This window comes from Camelus dromedarius, chromosome 7 (assembly GCF_036321535.1).
Source record: "Camelus dromedarius isolate mCamDro1 chromosome 7, mCamDro1.pat, whole genome shotgun sequence".
NCBI classification, from domain to species: domain Eukaryota; kingdom Metazoa; phylum Chordata; class Mammalia; order Artiodactyla; family Camelidae; genus Camelus; species Camelus dromedarius.
This window is the reverse complement of record NC_087442.1, coordinates 76,099,007-76,117,996: the sequence shown is the minus strand read 5'-3', so window position 1 is coordinate 76,117,996 and position 18,990 is coordinate 76,099,007. Positions and strand designations below refer to the sequence as shown.

At 35.7% G+C, this 18,990-nt stretch overlaps 2 long non-coding RNA genes across 2 annotated transcripts in view; one reads left to right on the top strand and one right to left on the bottom strand.

Annotated features, from left to right (window-relative positions):
• LOC116153951 (uncharacterized) overlaps window positions 1-18,990 on the top strand; it is a 32,774-nt gene that overhangs the window by 1,383 nt on the left and 12,401 nt on the right. The gene's annotated exons all lie outside the window — the stretch shown is intronic.
• LOC135321714 (uncharacterized) overlaps window positions 6,733-18,990 on the bottom strand; it is a 32,521-nt gene continuing 20,263 nt past the window's right edge. The window contains exons 3-4 of the long non-coding RNA XR_010381734.1: window positions 10,181-10,274; window positions 6,733-8,973 (exon numbers count right to left, since the gene is read on the bottom strand). This is a non-coding gene — a long non-coding RNA (uncharacterized LOC135321714). The remainder of the gene's footprint in view (window positions 8,974-10,180; window positions 10,275-18,990) is intronic.

Genomic DNA, 18,990 nt, shown 5'->3' with positions numbered 1-18,990 from the left:
GGGTTTGGCTCAGACCCAGGCTGGGGCGGGGGAGGGGAAAGGGCTTGGGCGGAGGAGACTGTGGTGCGGTCGGCGTTGGCGGCCTGAAGAGGAAGAGATGACTGTCGGAGAGTGCTTTCCCTCCCCCATACGGCTCCCAGGGGAAAGCCTCCGGAGGGCCACTCCTTAATGGGGTGTGACGGCTGTTGGTGGAGGGAAAGGTTTGGCGCCCTGCTTTCTTATCTGCCTTTCTCCTTGCGAAGCATACTTACGTTAAGGTGGCAGGTCCCTAATGTGGGAGTCGGAATCAACTCTTGAGTCCGCAAGGGCCACTGGACTGAGTAAAAAGGAGAGTCTAGCTCCTGGGCCACAACGTCAAGGAGTATCAGTTATTTTCTTAGAAAACGTGTAAGTTTCTCGGATCCGAATAGCAAAATACTTCCTAAGTTTGGGAGCAAGTGTAAAAGGCGTCGTAACACCCAGGAACACTGTTAATTTCCTAAAAGTTACAGGAAACCAAGCATCTGAATTTTGAGGGCCCTTTTCAAACTCCCTGTTCCTTCCGTCTGTACTTTCTTCCCATTTCCTCCCTATGTATATGTCCTACAAGAATGTTAAATCCGATCAGTGGATTTGTTTTAATTTAGGCATGATTAGTAATACAGAATAAAAGCTGTTATATATATATATATATATGAAGTTGTAAGGCTGTTTTCAATATTTTTAGTCTTCAGTTGTCTTACTATGGTTTTTAAAAATAAAAGATTAAATTATAATCACTTTGGTAAATTTTATTCATTAAGATTTCTGCACCATTATGACATATTAAAGTCTACCTCTTTAAGTCAATTTTGTATGAGTATTAATTTTAGTTTTAGGAACCTTGCTAGGTGAAGATCTCCAGTAGTTCAAAGGTTCTTATGGTCAATATTGGCAGAGTCAGTAAAAAAGAGTAATTTTGTTTTTGATTATTCCCACTTAGACAAACTAATATAAAGTAGCCATTAACTGAACTGGATAGAAGATTTAAAAGGGCTCTCCTCCGGTGGTGTTGAATGAAACTTGAAATCAGAAACCTGGCTTGTTTTTTGACTGAACACCTATTTGGTGCTAGGAGGAAATGTTTGTTGGACCTGAAAAGATGAGTTTAACCTGGGGTCAAGGTTGTGCTGTTTCCTTTAGTCTTAGTCTTAGTTGTAGACCTGGTAGTTTGAAAACAAGATTGAATTTTTAATATTGCAAGTAGTACAAAGATTTTAAAGTTCAAAATCTTTTTTTGTCCACTCAATATAAAATGGGCATTTTGCTTGTAAGAATTCTTGAATAACTTGAAGGATCTATTTGTCTATGTATAAGTTAGGTAATACCTCCTTTACCTTTAAAGTAGTTTTGTTTTGGCTTAGAAAAGAGGGACTAAAACATGAAGTCAGTAGATTCAAAGATAATTTTCAGAATGTTCTAGCTTCCCTGTCCCTTACAAGGGAAAGAGGCCATATTTCAAGCTATGGAAGCAAATCCTTGTTTTGTTTTGTACTTTTTAATCAGCTTGGTCCTCGTTGTTCCAGATTGCTAAATCCATGAACCTCTTGAGCTCTACCTTTTCTTTACATTCCTGTGGCATTTTAAATACTACTTGAGACTACTTCTTGTCTTTGTCTACCTGCTTGCATTGTATATTCTCTCCTGGGTTTCATTTGTCCTATTATCCTCTAAACTCCCAAATTTTCATCTCAGCTCCAGGTGGAATGTTTAGGGTTACTGGGAGCCACAGACTTCCTCAACTCATAAAAATACCAAGCTTGGTACTTAATTCCTGAGAACTTTTTTCAACCATTCCCTCAATTTTTTTTTCTTTTTTTGCTTCTCAATATATAGCTCATTATTCGAGTAAATCTTACCCCAATTTGCCTTTACCTGTTTTTGTTCAAATTGTCATCTCTTGTACAGTTGGAGTAATTTTATAATGTAGCAGAGATTCCCTGATAGGCTAAAATGCATACATCTTGAATGCTTTGCTATTTCATACCTTTGTGCCTTTGTCCACATTACCTGAAGTGCCTCTTCCCACACAACTTGAGCCTTTGCCTCTGAAACTACTAAATCCCTACTCCCAAGAGAAATGAGACATTCTTTACGTTGATGACCCACCCAGTGCTTGACACTTGGTTGGCATTCGGGTGTACATGTTTTCTTTTAGAGACTGATAACAGACACTTTACAAATAGACTGTATTGGTACAAACTATAAAATACTGGCTTTCAGACTTTTTTGAAAAAACTCTTGACCACCAGCGTTTTGAGAAGACATGAAGGGTTAAGGAATCTCAGCAGCAAGGTTTCCTCCCTTTTCAAGTATGAGAAGGGGGAGGGGGGAGCTGATGGGACAGAGATAGTGCTGCCCCCCAAAAAGATGGGAAGAAAGAAACTGGCCTTACAATTTTTCAACATCCATATCTCTCACATCTAGGGGACATTTTAATGTACAAATTTCAACAGTATATAAACACCAGTAATTATTTGGGTGTATAATTCCTTGATGTGTTTGGGGTTTATCAAATTATGTAGTACAGCTTGCTCTGATACTAGAGGACGCAATTTATTTTGCCCTTGTGTTTTTGTCAGTTGTCTTTTATGTAGATGTGTCATTGTGCCAGCCTCTAGTAGCTACATGTGTCTTACGTATTTTAAGGTTGGTGTTCCAATAATAGGGCTTAATAAAATTGTGTGCGAAATGAAGCTTTGCAGTTAGACTTAACAAATTTGAGATTTTAGCTCAAACATTGATAACCATTTTGTCTGCTCTTAAAGCTTTTGGAGAGATTTTGAATAGTCATTGCCTATTTATCTTTTGACATATTTGCTAAAACTGAAAGTTCACATAAGATATTCTGAATTACATGTGACTTTGACTGGATTTTGCTTTTATATAAAATATTTCTCTATATCACCCTCACCCCTGACTAATGTCCTCTAAGTGTAGAGTGAAAAGATTTGTATCAGAGAATTGTTTGAATTGAAACCATTAAACATACCTTAATATGTTATGGTTAAACAGCATACACAGCCTGATTAGTTTAACTTCCTGGGGCAAAAAATAGATGAGTGCTATCACTTTCTTCCTAGACAAGGTGTTATTTATGTTAACACTAAACCTGAAATCCGTATTTGCAAATAGTGGTCAAACTTGCAGGGTTGTTGTGGATACCTTGAATCAACCTGATTATTTTTCTTAAGGACAGGTAGTAAGTTTATTCTTGAGTATCTAAAAACATTTTGAAAGTTACTTGCCGTCTACTGTCCAAAAGGATCAGGCCCAGAGTCTCTTCCCTGTTGACTTTTTATATTTAGTTCAAATTTGAAACATCTAAGTATAATAATTTACCATGGAAACTAGAATAATAGTATTCTGCTTCTACCTAAATGCAGCAAATTAGGAAAGTGGTAAAAGTTTATAGAACCCACCATTCTCCCGAGTGACTTAAGAGTATTTTATGATGTTTTTCCTTCATTGCTTATGTTTGTCATAGGCATTGAAGTATGCAGAGTTTATCTTGCATTTGTATTTCTTAAAGAGAAAACTGGGTTTAGGAGGGTTGTTTGCTCCTTCATTGTATGCACACCATAAAACAGAAAGGGAGGTGGTCAACATTGTCTTTTTGAGGTGTAGAATATACTTTCAGTGAACAGCTTTCTCTTATGTGGTGCTGGTCTTAATAAACTGGTTATGGACCTAGTGTATATGGTAGTTCATACAACTGAAGCTTAAATCAAGTTAAACTGTATGGAGATAAGACTTTAATATTTTTTGTTTTCAAAAGTACTTATTTTTAAAGGTGCCAGGGTACATTGATATTTGTGTCTTGGACTTAAAACTGTATTTCGGTTTTTCTCTTCCGGTTACTTTGTTCCTGGGATAGATTGAAACTCCAGCTCTAATTTCAATGAAATAATTTGCATTCTTACATATTTAAGACATAGGGAACATAATTCCTAGCCTTTATATTTTCAATTAGATTGACAAGATAAACTACTCCGTAGTTTACAAGAAAATTAAATGGCTGAGACGAGATACTCAACCCATAACATAAAAAGTTAAAGATTTACTTGTGCCAGCTTTGGACTTTTTTAAGTGTCTAAATGTTAACTAGTTACCTTTCTCCACAAACTCATCCTCTTATTTAAGTTTACTTATTCCTGGGGAACAAGAAAAGACTATATGCAATTATTTGCATTTAGAACATTTGTGAAAATTCATATTCTTATGTGCTCCGGATGTAGATGGACTTACATAACTTACAGCATTTGATTCCGTACAGTATACCTCCTTAAAACTCCTTGGTTTATATGCTTATACCCTTTGCTAGTTGCTACTCCTGTCCTTCCTGTTTTCATTAGTTGCTTTCTTCTGCTTAATTGTTGATATTTCCCAGTGTTATGTCCTTAGCCCCTTTTCACCAATTGTATTAATCAATTTCTACACCTTTACCTGTTGATGACTCCAGAATTTATCATCTCTGAACTTAATTGGAACTACTGAATACCTTACTTCAAACTAAACAAATTCAAAACAACTTTTTTCTCTTAGCTTTTCTCTGTGTGTCTCCTTTTTTGGTTAATGGTTCTACCCATCTAGCTTAATTTATATAATCAAACGTTCCAAAACAATCTTTATTGCTTAAAACATTCAATTAGTTCACCAGATTTGAGGATCAAGCTCAAACACACCCTATGACATGCAGGGTCTTTCATCTGGCTTTTGCTTATGAACCACCACTTAAGTTAAAATGACGCAAGTTTGAGTATCTGCTCTTACTTTTTTATCTCCAGAAAATGACTTTCCCTTTTCTTTGTTAATTCTGTACCTATCCCACTGTATGTTCATACTCCTCTTTTCTGTTAGTTTATGAGATATTGGTGGATGGTGTATCATTCATCTTTGTAGCCAAAGGGCAAAACTCCTGACATATAATAGTCACTCAGTTTTGTTGTACAAATTACAGATAATGTGCTTCAATATCCAGTGCCTGAAAATTACATGTTTATGGTAATAATAGCAAGTTAGTTGTATGTATAAATGGATGCAAAATGCTCTGGTCAATTCTATACCTTCATGTTAGAAAACTTTGGGGTGTTTTTCTCCCATTTTCTTTAAACACCAGTGTTAGCCTTCAGATCTGGTTTCTCTCCACCCTGCTCTCTTCATTTAAGTATTTGTACCTGTGATTGTGCAAGCGAGGACTAGTCCCTATTCTGTTAATTTATAATCTAATTTGGGATTAAGCCATATGGTGTGTACTGTAAGCATTCAGCCTGGAACCCCAGTTTACTACAGGTAATGTGCTTCACAGAGGAAATCGAATGTTTGAAATAGGAGGCAAAATGTGGATTTCAAAAGTGAATGGCATGGAGGCAGTGAAGCACAACATATTTGTAGTCAGTGTGCAAAGGCATAGAACAGGAATAAAGAAAGTAAACCCATTTGACTAGGCTTGCGTGAAGTACATTGAAAGATGAGACTGGAAAATAGGGTGGATTGGGACCAGATAATTTCATTATTTTTTAAGATCTAGATTAATTTTAATTTTTTTTTGCCAGTGAGGCTCAAGGCATTTATTCTTTTTTTCTTTTTCCTTGTTTATTTTGAGGAAATAGTCTCAAAGAGGGAAATGACTGGCTTAAGTCTCACAGTAGGCCTGGGACCCAGATACTGCTAACTCCCAATTGAAAATCGGACAGTTAGTAAAAGAGTCAGTCATGTACCAGGTAATAGATCTCATTCCTAATCTTCAACTTGATTTTAGGTGGTATTAGGGTTTAGAAAAACTTAATTTCTTATTGCATTTTTTTTCTTACTCATTGTATATAAAAAGTGAATGAGAGAGCAAGCATGAGCTTTACTGTCAGACCTTTCCTTTCTCAAGTATGCTCACCTCTTACAACCTACGTGATCTTGATTGGCTTATTTCATCTGTTTCCTCATTTGTAAATTGATTAATTATCTGTGTGTTACATACATCTGCATGTAGCTTAGTGCCTGATAGCATTAGATGATGAATAATTTATAGTTACTGCTGCTGATAAATGTGGATTGAAGAGCGTCCTGGCATTTTAAGTTTTATGCTGAGAATGCATGTACCACAGGCAGCCTATGTTTGTATCTGTATAGCAAAAGCCAGAACTTGTAATTTTGCTGCTGCATCAGGAAATATAGTTGGATTCCTGATTTCCTTAGTAAAATTTTAGGCACTAACAAACTTTCATAAAATGCAAATTTTAGGCTAGCATTTTTGTTCATGTTTGTACATCTTAAGTCAATTATGCTCACACAAAATGCATTTTTTGATGGCTTTTAGAACATGTATGAATATTTGGCAGTCAGCAGAAATTTTAACAATCAAGTTGTTGTAATATATATATGACCAAGATTAGTGTTACACTGAATGCTATTTGGCCAGTATTGCTGCTGTAAGAAACTACTGCTGTAAGAAAGTTGTGATGTTTATGACTTGGTAATAGTTACATTTATACGACAGTTCTGAGTATAATTCTCAGATGACTGTCATGTTCTCACCATTTTACAGTGTATTATGGAAAAACTTATTGGTTATTCATATCTCATCCATTTATAGATATGCAAGCACACCCATTAGAAAGCAGAAGCAACTTTACCCCCCAATTAAGTTAAACATTGAATTAAGAAGGAAAATAATATGCTGTCATTGGTGGTGGTGGTGTTTATATATATAAACTACCTTAATGAGTGTTCCAAGGCTCCAAAAGTTACACATTTTGAGAAATAAATCTTGACTTACAGTGCTTTTATATCAAGGGTCTGGTTTGGATATGCTTTGTATTATGTGCTTAAAACTTTTGTTAGGGACTAACATTTTAGATACCAAATTAGTAATTTTTAAATGTCCACAGATAGCAAAACATCAGAACAAGCTAAGAATGAATACCATTTATATAATCATTCCTTGGTATCTGTAGGGCATTGGTTCCAGGATTCCCCATGGATATGGAGGGTCACCTGTACATAACGTATGTCAGCTGAATATGTCAGCTGAACTTGGGTTATCTTTACTTTTATGGTATGTTTTTACAGAAATTAGTTTTTAGTAACAGAGACTTTTGATTTAGTCTTCTTTTTACAAAATGAGAACATTGATTTCCATCAAGATAACTAATGTAATTACTTTATTTTCCTAGGTATGATCAAATTTGATCATACTTTTTTCCTTTACTTTTATATAAACCCAGTCACCTTATCAATGCTTATTGTAAATAAGTCATCCACATTTGTTTTTAATACTTTATGTACCATGTGTTTTGCTCTCCTAGGTGATCATTAACATAGAGTAGAAAATTTTTGGTTCCCATTCTTACTGTCCTCCCGTTTTTTTCTACCTGTGTACTCTACAGGCTTCCCTCTTGATTAATAACTGCAATTTCTGTAAATGTAACAATGTATACCCTTCTACAAATATATGTATCAAAGTGTTCTCAATTTGTTACCCATATCATCTGTAGGCAAGAATTAGATTCATTTAACTGACAAATCAAACTTTGGTAAAGATGACCAAAGGCCTCTGGAAAGAGTTAGCATATGTTATATTAAGAGGAAAATTTTTCTCAACCTTTCCTCATATTAAGCTACAAAATAAACTGACCTTAAGTTGCAGTTAGGTGGTAGATTACTTCCTAATTCATAGCTTTAGGTCCAAATTGCCTTCTCTGAAATTAGAAACAAAACAAAACTTTGAGGGTAGTAGAGGTTTATGTAGGAAAATCAAAATGATTATGAGACCTTAATAGCGATGATAGTAGTTAGTTCTGTGTATCTCTGCCTTGTTCTGTCAGCCAAATGGGAAGTACCAAATTATGTTTAAGCATAAGCACTAAATTCTAAGTAGTTTAATTGGAGGCCTAGATCGAAGTATAATTTTGAGAAGACAAATATATCATTGATTTGTGGAATCTAAAAAAATGATACAAATGAACTTATTTACAAAACAGTCACATAGAAAACAAACTTATGGTTACCAGAAGAGAAAGGAGGGTAAAGAGGGATAAACTGGGAATTTGGGATTAGCAAATACACACCACTATATAAAATAAACAGTAAGGACCTACTGTATAACACGGAACTATATTCAATGGCTTGTAATAACCTATAATGAAAAAGAATCTGGAAAAGTATAGTGAGGGATTCCCTTACTATCTTTAAAAAAAAAAAAGCAATAACTCAAATAACTGGAAAGGTCTAATCTCACTCAGGAGTTTCTTATTTAGCCTGAGGAAGTAGCAGAATTTCCTAAAAAGTATTTTCTATTTCCCATCCTCTTCTCTCCCTCATCATTTTAAGAGACCACACCTGATTAAGAACAAAAGCAAAAAACAGTAAGCTAAGTAGCTCTATTACTTATCAGCTGATAATCTTGGACAAGTTAATTAAGATCTCTGGACCTCAGTGTCCTCATATGTAAAAAGGAGGATATAATACCACCTACCCGTAGATATCTGGGGAGGCTCAGCTGGACTCAGATCTTTAAAGTGAGTAGCCAGATGCCTTGCATGATAGGCTCTCAGTTAGTGGTAGTTCTATACACTTCCTCACTGTGGTGGGCTGGGCCCTGGAGGATGTTGAAAAGGCAAGTCCCGGAGGTGAGCTTTCAGAGGAAGCCCGGGGCAGCCAGCGCCACAAGTGCACTTCTCTCTGGGAACGCCATCAACTGCTGCCTCTAAGCGTGGTCCATTTGCTGCCTTCCTTGCCTCTTCTTCAGCATCAGGCATAGTGGCTACAGGGGTCATTTAGCCAAAGACTTCTTCCAGCCAGTTGAGTAGACAAGGTCTCCCCAGACCCAAGTGTCCAGTTCTGGGTCAGCTGCTCACACCTCTGCGTCACTCTCTCTGCCATGTTACTCCAGTCAGGCAGGGCTCAGTCTCCTTCCACACTCCTCACTCATCCCGGGTTCCCCTTTCGGTTTTGCGTGCCCTGTATAAACACCCATGTTAGGCTGAGGCTTCAGTCAACAGTTTCCTGAGTTGAACATCTGTGATGCACCAGGTACTGCACTAGGTCCTAGAGATACGTCAGTGAATAAGACACTCTCCCTGTCCTCACGGAGTTGATGGCCTGCTCTTGATAATATGGATGAAGAAATCAAGTCTCAAGGAGGAAATTGAAGTATGATTTTTTTTTTTTAAGATTAAACACATGGTTAAGTTTTCTATACAGGTTCTTAGTAAAATCAGTTATTTACTTAAGAGTGCAGCTGCTCGATTTCTTATAAACTTCCTCCTAACAACCCTTACCATCATGTATTCCAAAAATAATAATAAACAATAATTAGGTTATGTCTTCCATTTCTGAAACAATGAAACAAGTTGTATGTTCCATTTCAATACATTTTATATTTGTAAATAAATTGAAATAGTTTTTCCTTGCTGTGTATTTTTTATGAGATAACTATAATTGGTGTGAAAATTAAAATACAATCATTGTGAAATTTGAATTATCAAAGTAAAATGAACCAGATTACAAAATCAAGTCATGGGGTAAGACTTGGGGAGATGGAAGAGGACAGTTAAGCATTCATATATGGGGTTTTAACTTAGTTCTTTGGAAAGGAATTCTAAGTGAAAAGAGTATCTTTAAAACAATCATGAAATTTTGGTATTTTAGAACTCAATAATTAAAGCCAGACCAGCAAGTTTCTTAAAACTTGGGGCCTCAGAATGTTCATATGAAGGTACATGTAGGATATCGATCCTCTTTAGGTTTAGAGAGTAGAGTTTTGACATAACAGGCTATTTTGACTGAAAGCTATGAACTTGAAGGTAGTTTCATTACTTAGCGTTTGAGTATTCATGCTCTTTGTAGCCTCTTGTCACAGGCAGAACTTACTTCCTTGCTTGTTCATTGTGTTGTTACTATGCATCAAGGAGGTACTGCGTACCAGAAGGCTTTGAGCTACTTGGAAAAAAGGTACTTAAAAGAACAGGGTAATTACTTATCATAAAACAATCTTTGTCAAGGTGCATGGGTAACTACCTTAGATATTAGCAGTCAGCGATTAGATAGCTTCCCAACAAACTGATTAGATTTGTTCCTTCTAAATATAGGACTTCTGCTTCATAGTCTATGTCTTGAGTCTCATAGGAGTCTTTATAACAGAATAGTCAGGATAGGAAAGGCTCACCTCCTATGCCCTTGGAATGCAGAGCCGCTGTTCTGAAGATAAGGTAACTTCAGGGATTTAGGACAAACAGAATAATGTATGTCCATATAGATCTCTGGAATATGAATCAACAAAACAAAAGAAGTATGAAACTTGTGGGGTTTGTGTAGAATGTAGTCATCCAGTATATATGAGAGGCAAACTAAAAATAAATAGTTGGCAAGGCTTTAAACCTAATCAAATCTGTTGGTTCCCAGACTTCGGGATTTATGAATGAATCAAATGATAAATAGGGAAACCAGTATAGTTGTTAGTTTTACTTGCAACACTGTATCCTTGGTTTTAAAAAATGGTTACTAGCAGCAAATAAGGACATAGTCTCATGATTTAAAAAACTAGGCTGACATTTTGAAAAACTTCCTACATTTTTCTTATTCTCATTTTGCTATGGAATAATAAAAAGTTACCCAGAGTTACTTTTGAATAATTTGTGAATCATTCATGTATCTCATCTCATTTTAATTGTGACAGGTCAATCTTAGAAGTAGACAAATGTGTGAAAGGTTTATAAATTTCCAACAAAATCTATTTAAATTAGGATTTGTCCATAAATACATTCATTAAATTATTTTAAAAGAATCATTTCAGAGCATCACATACTACAAAGAAATGGTAATATGAAAAAAAAAAAAGAAAATAGGATTACAGTTTATGGGGCTTCTGTATATTATGTGTGCTTCCATAGAAATGGGGGTAAAGGAAACAGAATAGAATGGCTTCACTGGGTGTCTGGGTTGTAGGCTTCCAGATGGATTTTCTACAACAGACAAGCATTACCAGAAAGCATTTTTTTCAGAGTTCTAGTTTGTAGTGATAAGGCAAAATACTTGTATATCTAACTAAAATGAGATACAAACAGTATGGTCTACAGCTTCTCAGAACTGAGGAACCATCATACCACCTTTTGTCCATCATGTCCCTAAGTACTGCCCATTCTAAGTTTTTATTTCTTGGTCTACTTCCCCTTGTGTTCATCACCATTGCCACTGTTTTAGTTCAGGCCTGGCATCACGTAGTCAGTTGCCCTGAATATTTGCCAGATACATGAGATTTGATACATAAAACTACGTAGTAACGCAGCTGGCTTTGATCTTGCCCCTTCTAATCCGTCTGTCATCCTTCAAAGTGATTTCACAAAAACGTGAATCTTACCTTATTTTTAATGCCTTAATGGAGTCCATGCTTCTTGGAATGGCATACCAGGAAGGCCCTCTGTGACTTATTGGCTCCTGTCTTTCTTCTAACCAAAGATCCAGTTGCTGCTCCTTTTGCTTCCACTCATATTATCATTGCTTTTAGGTCTGCATACTTAACCTTGTTCTCTCAGACATCCTTTCTTTTGAGTATACTATCATCTCTTCATGGAATACTCCCACTTTCCCCCTTTTGAATGCATCCTTCAGTTCAAGTGTTTTTCCTCTTTGAAGCTTTCTCTGGTGCTCTTTCAAGAAGTCCATTGTTACAGTTCCTTGTACCTTTTCCCCAGTTCTATTATAGCACTTACTGCAGTTTGTTATATTTATTTAGAATCTCCTCACCCTGCTAAATATAAGCCCCTGAAGAGCAGTGTTTTAACTTGCATTGTCTCCCTTAGATAAATGTGTAGTGCTTGCATTAATACCTAGGACATAGTAAGTGCTTAAGTAAATGTTTCCATAAGTTAATTAGGTCTCTTCTCTTCTTTGATTTAAGTATAAATCTGCAAAATAGCTCCTATACTTTGATTGTGAACAGAAGAAAAGAGGGTTAGAGATGTATTTTTGTTGTTAAAAGTTAGGAAACCTCAAAGTGGTAATGATTTGCACCCAAGAGCAAAGCCACTCTTATTCTAGGGGGAAAAATACCAAGAAAATAATTGAATATATGTTCCTCTTTGAAGGACTAACAGTCCCAGGTGAAACATCCTGGCACAATTGTCTGTCCAGTGCAGATAAAAGCTTCCTCCTCTAAGGGCAAATTGAAAAGTCCTATCCATCCTCTGGTGTTTGGTTATAAGTTCTACTCTAAGTTTAACCTGCCTTTCCAATCAATGCATAATAATAATTTTAAAAGATAACTGTGCAGGAACTTTAACTACATTAGGGAAGAGAACCTTCCCATTGTTAACTTTTCTAAACAGTTCAACAACCCTCTTAACAGGATGGAAGTTCCCAGCTGGATTCTGGTATCTCATTTCAAAAGAGTAGCAATGGTCCCACAAATACAGAGATCTATAAATGCTTACCAATAGGCAGTAACAGTCCTAGGGATTAAACATCTCCAATTGGCCTTGGTAAAGGTATGTTTATCTCTGCATAGAAAGGTAGTTAGCCTAAATTCTTAATGGTTTACAGTCAACAGTAAATGATGTTGATACCCTTTTTTATAAACTTGAATCCATAAATGTACTAACCAGTCCCCCCACAACACAAGCAATTTTATATTCTTCAGGCAAGGTTGGCCCTAAGTTAAAAATCACTTCTAAGATTTGCAACATTAAATAAGTTGATACATTCTGTTACATAGATACCAACAAATTTCTTTTCCAACGTGTTAGTTGAAGGTGTACTACGTAAAGAACTGGTAGAAATATTACACATTTAATTCTCAAGGAAGAATTTAGATGGTCATCCATTTCTAACAATTGATTTTTTCACTGAAGGCAGATTCTTATGCCCAGGGTTATAGTCATGGCTGCCAAGCTTTAAAATTAAAAACAACAACAACAAAAAACACCTACTTTTAAAAATTAGTTTCCCTACTACGGGCATGTTAAAATGCTGCAAGTCAGTGGTTCCCAAGCCAGTTTGACCACCATAATTATCTGGGAAGCTTATTAAACTATACATTCCTGACCTCCACACACACAGCTCTCCCAAGCTGTTACATATCATTTATAATTTTCTTAGAATGTAGCAATCTCTGAAGAACCATATGCTGAACTCCTTAGTGTGACCCAGGAAACTGCATTTTACACAAACCTCTCATCCTCAGGTACTTTTCATGCAAATGCTACTTTGATAAATATTTAAATATGGAATGAAGCACCTCACCAAAATGTCTGCGTAAAGCTACAGTGCCAAGACAGGATTTTTTGTTTCTTGGTTGGTTGGTTTTTCTTTTGGGGGGAGTGTCATTATACTGTTAGACCTCTCCAACCTGAGAAGCTTAGAGGTACTATTGGCACGAACCATTTCTTGCATTTTTTTCTTGGAGATTTCATCTAAACAGCAACATAAATTGTTTTCTAAGAAATTTAGAATATTCTGATGGGCTGACCCTTTTTTCTGTAGTAGATAGGGTCAAGTCTTAATATGAGAACCAGTCTGGTTTTTTTTTTTTTTTTTTTTTTTTAGGGGTGTTTAAGTTTGCTGTGAAAAAGAAGCCTAATTTCTAAATTCCTCCTCTCCTTTAATATATATGAGCATTTTAAAAGAAGAGGAGCTATCAACTTATTTTAAACATAGTGACATTTCATCCTATTACTTTTACAACTAATTATTCTAAAATGTTCAGACAATGTGATCTTTTTTTTAACATTTTTTATTGATTTATAATCATTTTACAATGTGTCAAATTCCAGTGTAGAGCACAATTTTTCAGTTATACATGAACATACATATATTCATTGTCACATTTTTTTCTCTGTGAGGTACCTTAAGATCTTGTATGTATTTCCCTGTGCTATACAGTATAATCTTGTTTATCTATTCTACATTTTGAAATCCCAGTCTATCCCTTCCCACCCCCCACCCCCTTGGCAATCACTGGTTTGTATTCTATGTCTATGAGTCTGTTTCTGTTTTGTGTTTATGTTTTTGTGTGTGTGTGTGTGTGTGTGTGTGATCTTTTAACTAAGATTGCTGTTTTCCCTTAAAGGTCATACCAGTAACTTTAAATCCCAGAAGCGCAACTCAGAGTAGAAAGAAGCATCATTTCATTTAATATTAGTAATGTAAGAGTAGTATAACTTAAGAAATTTAGATGTCATGAGCTGGGACTTTAAGGACCTACTTCACAAAAAATTCAGTCCTAATACCAATAAATATTCTCATCATATAATTCTACATGTTTTGGTATTATGTTCACCAGGCAACATTATGAATATAATTGGACTTCCATGTAATTAATTTCCTTGGAAGACACTACTGGCCAAAATATAATTCTTTTCATAAATTGACAAATTAGACTTTTTTTTTTTAAAACACATCTGTCCCTTGCTTACTGAGCCTTCGGCCTCAGAGAGATGTTTATTTATTAAAATCAAATGTTTTGATCCCTTATGTTAGATTGGTAAGTAAGCATTCTTTTAACTTTTAAATTATTTATGAAAGCTAAATATAAAGAACTACAAATTACTTCAGCAGGTCATTAGTATAGCATATGCAGAGATACATAAAATATAGTAAATATAATACAAGAAATTCATTCTTTCATCAAGCTAGTAATAAACTGTGTGTGTGTGTGTGTGTGTGTGTGTATTTCTGAGAATACTGATAACATCTTCTAGTTTTGAGTAATTCCTACTGTGGTCACTGTATTATCCAGAAGATTAACCAGGAATAGAAAATGTAAAATTTAATTTATTCTAGAGCAAAGTTAAGCTCAACCAAATCCTTCCCTGCTGATTCTGCCAAGCCCTGGTTATTTGGCAGTATTTCACTGGCTCCTAGGTAGGGACAGTGGGAGTCCATACATAGGCATCACTATGTAGATGATGAAGTATTTGGCTAGTGTATGAGTCATAGTTATTCCTTACCTTACCCTTCATTGAACCCCCCCAAATTAGCATAGAGTTGCCCCAAATTGGAAATAAGTCACATCATTAGCTATAGGATTCTTTAACCTGAAAGGTAAAAGACAACTGACTGCATTTAAGAATGTATGGATAAGATAAAGAATTGTGAGGTGAGATGGGAAGAAAATTAAAGATGACTGTACTTAATGCCTCCTGCCTGATAAATTCACGACTGAAGGGACAAATGAAGTGTAGAATTTAGTCCTTCCAACATTCCACTGTGTTAATCATTTTTCCTGTTCAAAGAGGCAGTGAGGAATAATATGTGAGTGGCTGAAGTTTTAAATAATGTGCTCTGTAAACACCCAAGGGCAGAGATAAGGATGGAGTTATGGGTCCTAAAGAGAAGAACTTGGCCTTCATTCTTTGTTTATCATTTGATGGTTTCTGTTGCCCCAGGGACTCATCTAAAGTATCAATATTCCTGGAACCTGAGTTCACACAAGTGCCAAATACATGAACAAGAACACTCCATTGAAATTCCTTTCAGACACTGTATATCTTAGGTATATCTGTGGGCTGTCACAGTGGTCAGTCTTACTCCATTCAGTGTAAGCTTAACAAATATTAGTGGAGACTGATAGAATTTACGATTAGCCTAAAGCTCTCTGAGGTATCCAGTGTTAACCATATGCATGCATTAATTTGCCCAACAAGTGACTGACTTCTGATTAAATAGCCACAGTGATATTGGAGCAGTTTATCGCACCTTTGGTCAGCTCTTTTTTCCTCTGGACCTTTACAATGGAATACAATATTCCAAATTGGTTCCATCCCACACAACATGAGAGTAAAATGAGGAACTGGGTAGGTATGTGGCCAAAAAAAAAAAAAAAAAAAAAATTGGGTGGATTATTTGGACATGTAGCTCATTCCATATGCAGACTAACCAAATAAACTATTTGAGAAACGTAACCTTAATTTTTTTCAAGTGTTATTTTTAAATCTTTGGGAGTATTTTCATAAAATAACAATTTCCATTATGTTACTAAGTTACTAGAATTACAGCAGCAAGTTTTAGGAGCTATATGAGATATAAGATGTTAAATGTAAAACAATAAAATTATACGTGTAAGTAAATGATTATTGCACCCATGATGCAATAAACTTAAATTTCAGTTTCAGTTATTTCTTACTTTATAATCATTGAGTTTCTTTTCCCCTAAAGTAAGTGTGAGTATATTTTAATACTGTATTAATTGACCAAACAAGCATTCAGTGATAATTTCAGATGCCAAAAAGCATTATGGTAAAGACCAAGTGGAATTAAATATCCAGGCGGCACTTTTAAATTACTGTGATCATACATGCATGCATGAGGTCGAGCTTTACCTACCCTTTTTCCCATTAAGGACTAGAATAGGAATGGGTAAACTTTAGCAAGCACCGCCTGTGTTTTTAGAGCTGGGGAGTTAAAAACGTTTATATTTTTACAGGGTTAGTGTGGAGGTGGGGGGACCCTATGTGACTGAGACTTTGTGATTTGAAATGCCTAATATATTTCTTGTGTGGCCCCGTGCAGAAGGAAAATTTGTGAATTCCTGGACTAGAGCAATTAAAGGAGATACTTTGAATTTAAGACGTCTAAAAACAAATAATGCTCATGTGGTAACTGGTAAGCCAGAGAGCCCGCTGGTGGTTAAAGAATCAGTTGATACATAGAAGAGAGGGAGGCCATTTTAGCCAGGAGGTCAGAATACAAATATTAAGAATTGGCTGATGAATAGGCAAATAATTATATACCCTGTGTCAGAGTCAGCAGATGGAATAATATGCTGTCATTAAAATGAACTTATAATAACATGTAAAAATGTTTTTATCATATTTAAACTATTAGGCTTTATACCCTACACCTTAGTGACATATAGGGAAAAAATGTACTTAAAGAAGATATGTCGCAGCCACTAACAAATGTGGACAGGTAACCTTGGTTTAGTGCATACTTCTCTCTTGGAGGTTTTACTTACTCTCACTCTTACCTACTGAGTACTAGGTAGTTGGTTGTACAACAGCATTCTCTGAAATAATCATGTTGGGAATACCCTTATTTTAAAGAGAAATAGAAACTAATAGGTTAAGGAAATTGTGAGCCAAGGCCTGAATCATGCTCAGTATTCAAAAAGAATAAACTAATGGGATACATGACATTAATAAATGGAAAAGGATTATTTGCCTCCTCACTGGGAAAACTTAATCTTCAAATATGGTACTCCTTTGTAAAAGTTTAATACTGTGGAATCACAAAGTACTATGAATACTTTTTACTTGACAGACTGTGCTAGCAAAGTTAGTCAGACATAATAAGCAGTCAAGTTTTTTTTTTTTTTTTAAAGATGATGGACTCTTCAGTGAGGTGTTAGCATTTTATAAAGTAATTATCAAAGCTATATTGGCCTTAAAAATTGGTCACCAATCCATGTACATCCCATGTGTATTTGCCTTCCTTGGGCAGCCTTTGACTCATCCTAAAATTTAAAACTGGGCTGGGTACTTAATCACAAGATATTAATAAGTAATACATATTTTACTGACAGTTTCACAGGGGAGACTAAGTAGGAAGTTTAAATCACAAAAATTACTCTATTTTGCTCACAAAATCCCATGCAGTTATCTCCTAAGATTTTAATTGTGGTAGAAGAAATACATGAGCTCTATCCTCAACAAATTTTAAAGTATACCGTACAGTACTGTTTCTCCCAAGCTTTTTGTTTCTCACTTTTCAGCTGCCCAGTCTTTCTAAAAATTTCCTCCTCAAAGTTTTCTTTCTTATGCAGAACAATGTAGCAGTTGGGCAATATACAAAATTGGCAAGTATATTCTTGTACTTGCTTAGGAAGTGGCAAATATGATCAGTTCTATGTTCTTCTACCTTGTGACACTGATGCTTGGTGCAAGGTCCCACTGGGTATAGGACTGATACTAACAAGATCCCTTTGGCTGCTTGTTACAGAGGAACACACCTATAAATGAAACAGAGCACCTGCTTAATATCTTTGGGGAGTGTCTCACTGGATTTAGCCGCCTAATTTTACCAGGTATTTGGCAAGGTGTGACTGCAGTACAGGGTCTGTTCTTTACTACTTGATTCAGGTCCTGGGCCTGCAAAAGCTTGATTTGCCAACTCCAGTGCTTTCCCTCAACCGAGGCCCTTAATCAACATTAATCAAGGTAATAATTATAAATTCTGATCATAAATAGGTGGAGAATTTAAACTGGTTTTATAAACTTGGAATACATTATCTCCAAGCCTGAACATCTTGAATAAAAGCATGAAGTATTTGTAAAACAGGTTTTTCTATAGAAAAGGCCACATTTCCATCCAGTACATTGTATTTGGCTGTGTTCCTTCCCTGTGAAACAGTAGAACTTCATGAATTCCTGAAGCACATTTGCACTTTTGCGCAAATTACTCGGTTTCGTGGCTGTCATGACTTGATAGGTATTTTCCATCTGATTGTATAGTCAGGAGAACCTGGTACTAACCAAAGAAATGATTTGAAGCAAGCATGATGTGTTTGCCTTCAAGCCAGTGGTTCTTAAAAATGCAGATTCTGGGTCAACCTGCAGCAGAGTTACCGGTGGTGCAGATTTTGATAAACCTATCAAGTTAAAATCAAATCAGTCCTATATTTTGAAAAAGAAACTATAATCAAAAGAAATGTTTCCTTTTTTGATACTGAAACTGCACTGAAGACATTGTCTCCTTTTAAAATATGAGAAATGATACCATAATATTAGGCTCCTTATTTATGCAATGTTTTATGAAACCCAGATCAGTATTTTTTAACGACTTTAGGGATGCAAATATTATATAGGGCATAGTATGAATAGTTGTGAAGAGGAGTGTATATGAGCAATCACAGCTTTTTGAGGGAGCTATGAATCTACAGTGCAATCCTACAGGGAAGGAGGAAGAAAAAACTATTTTGAGCTGTGTGCAGATAAATTGCATCACATGTGAGATTTGACAGTCCCTCTTTATTCCTGGTGAACA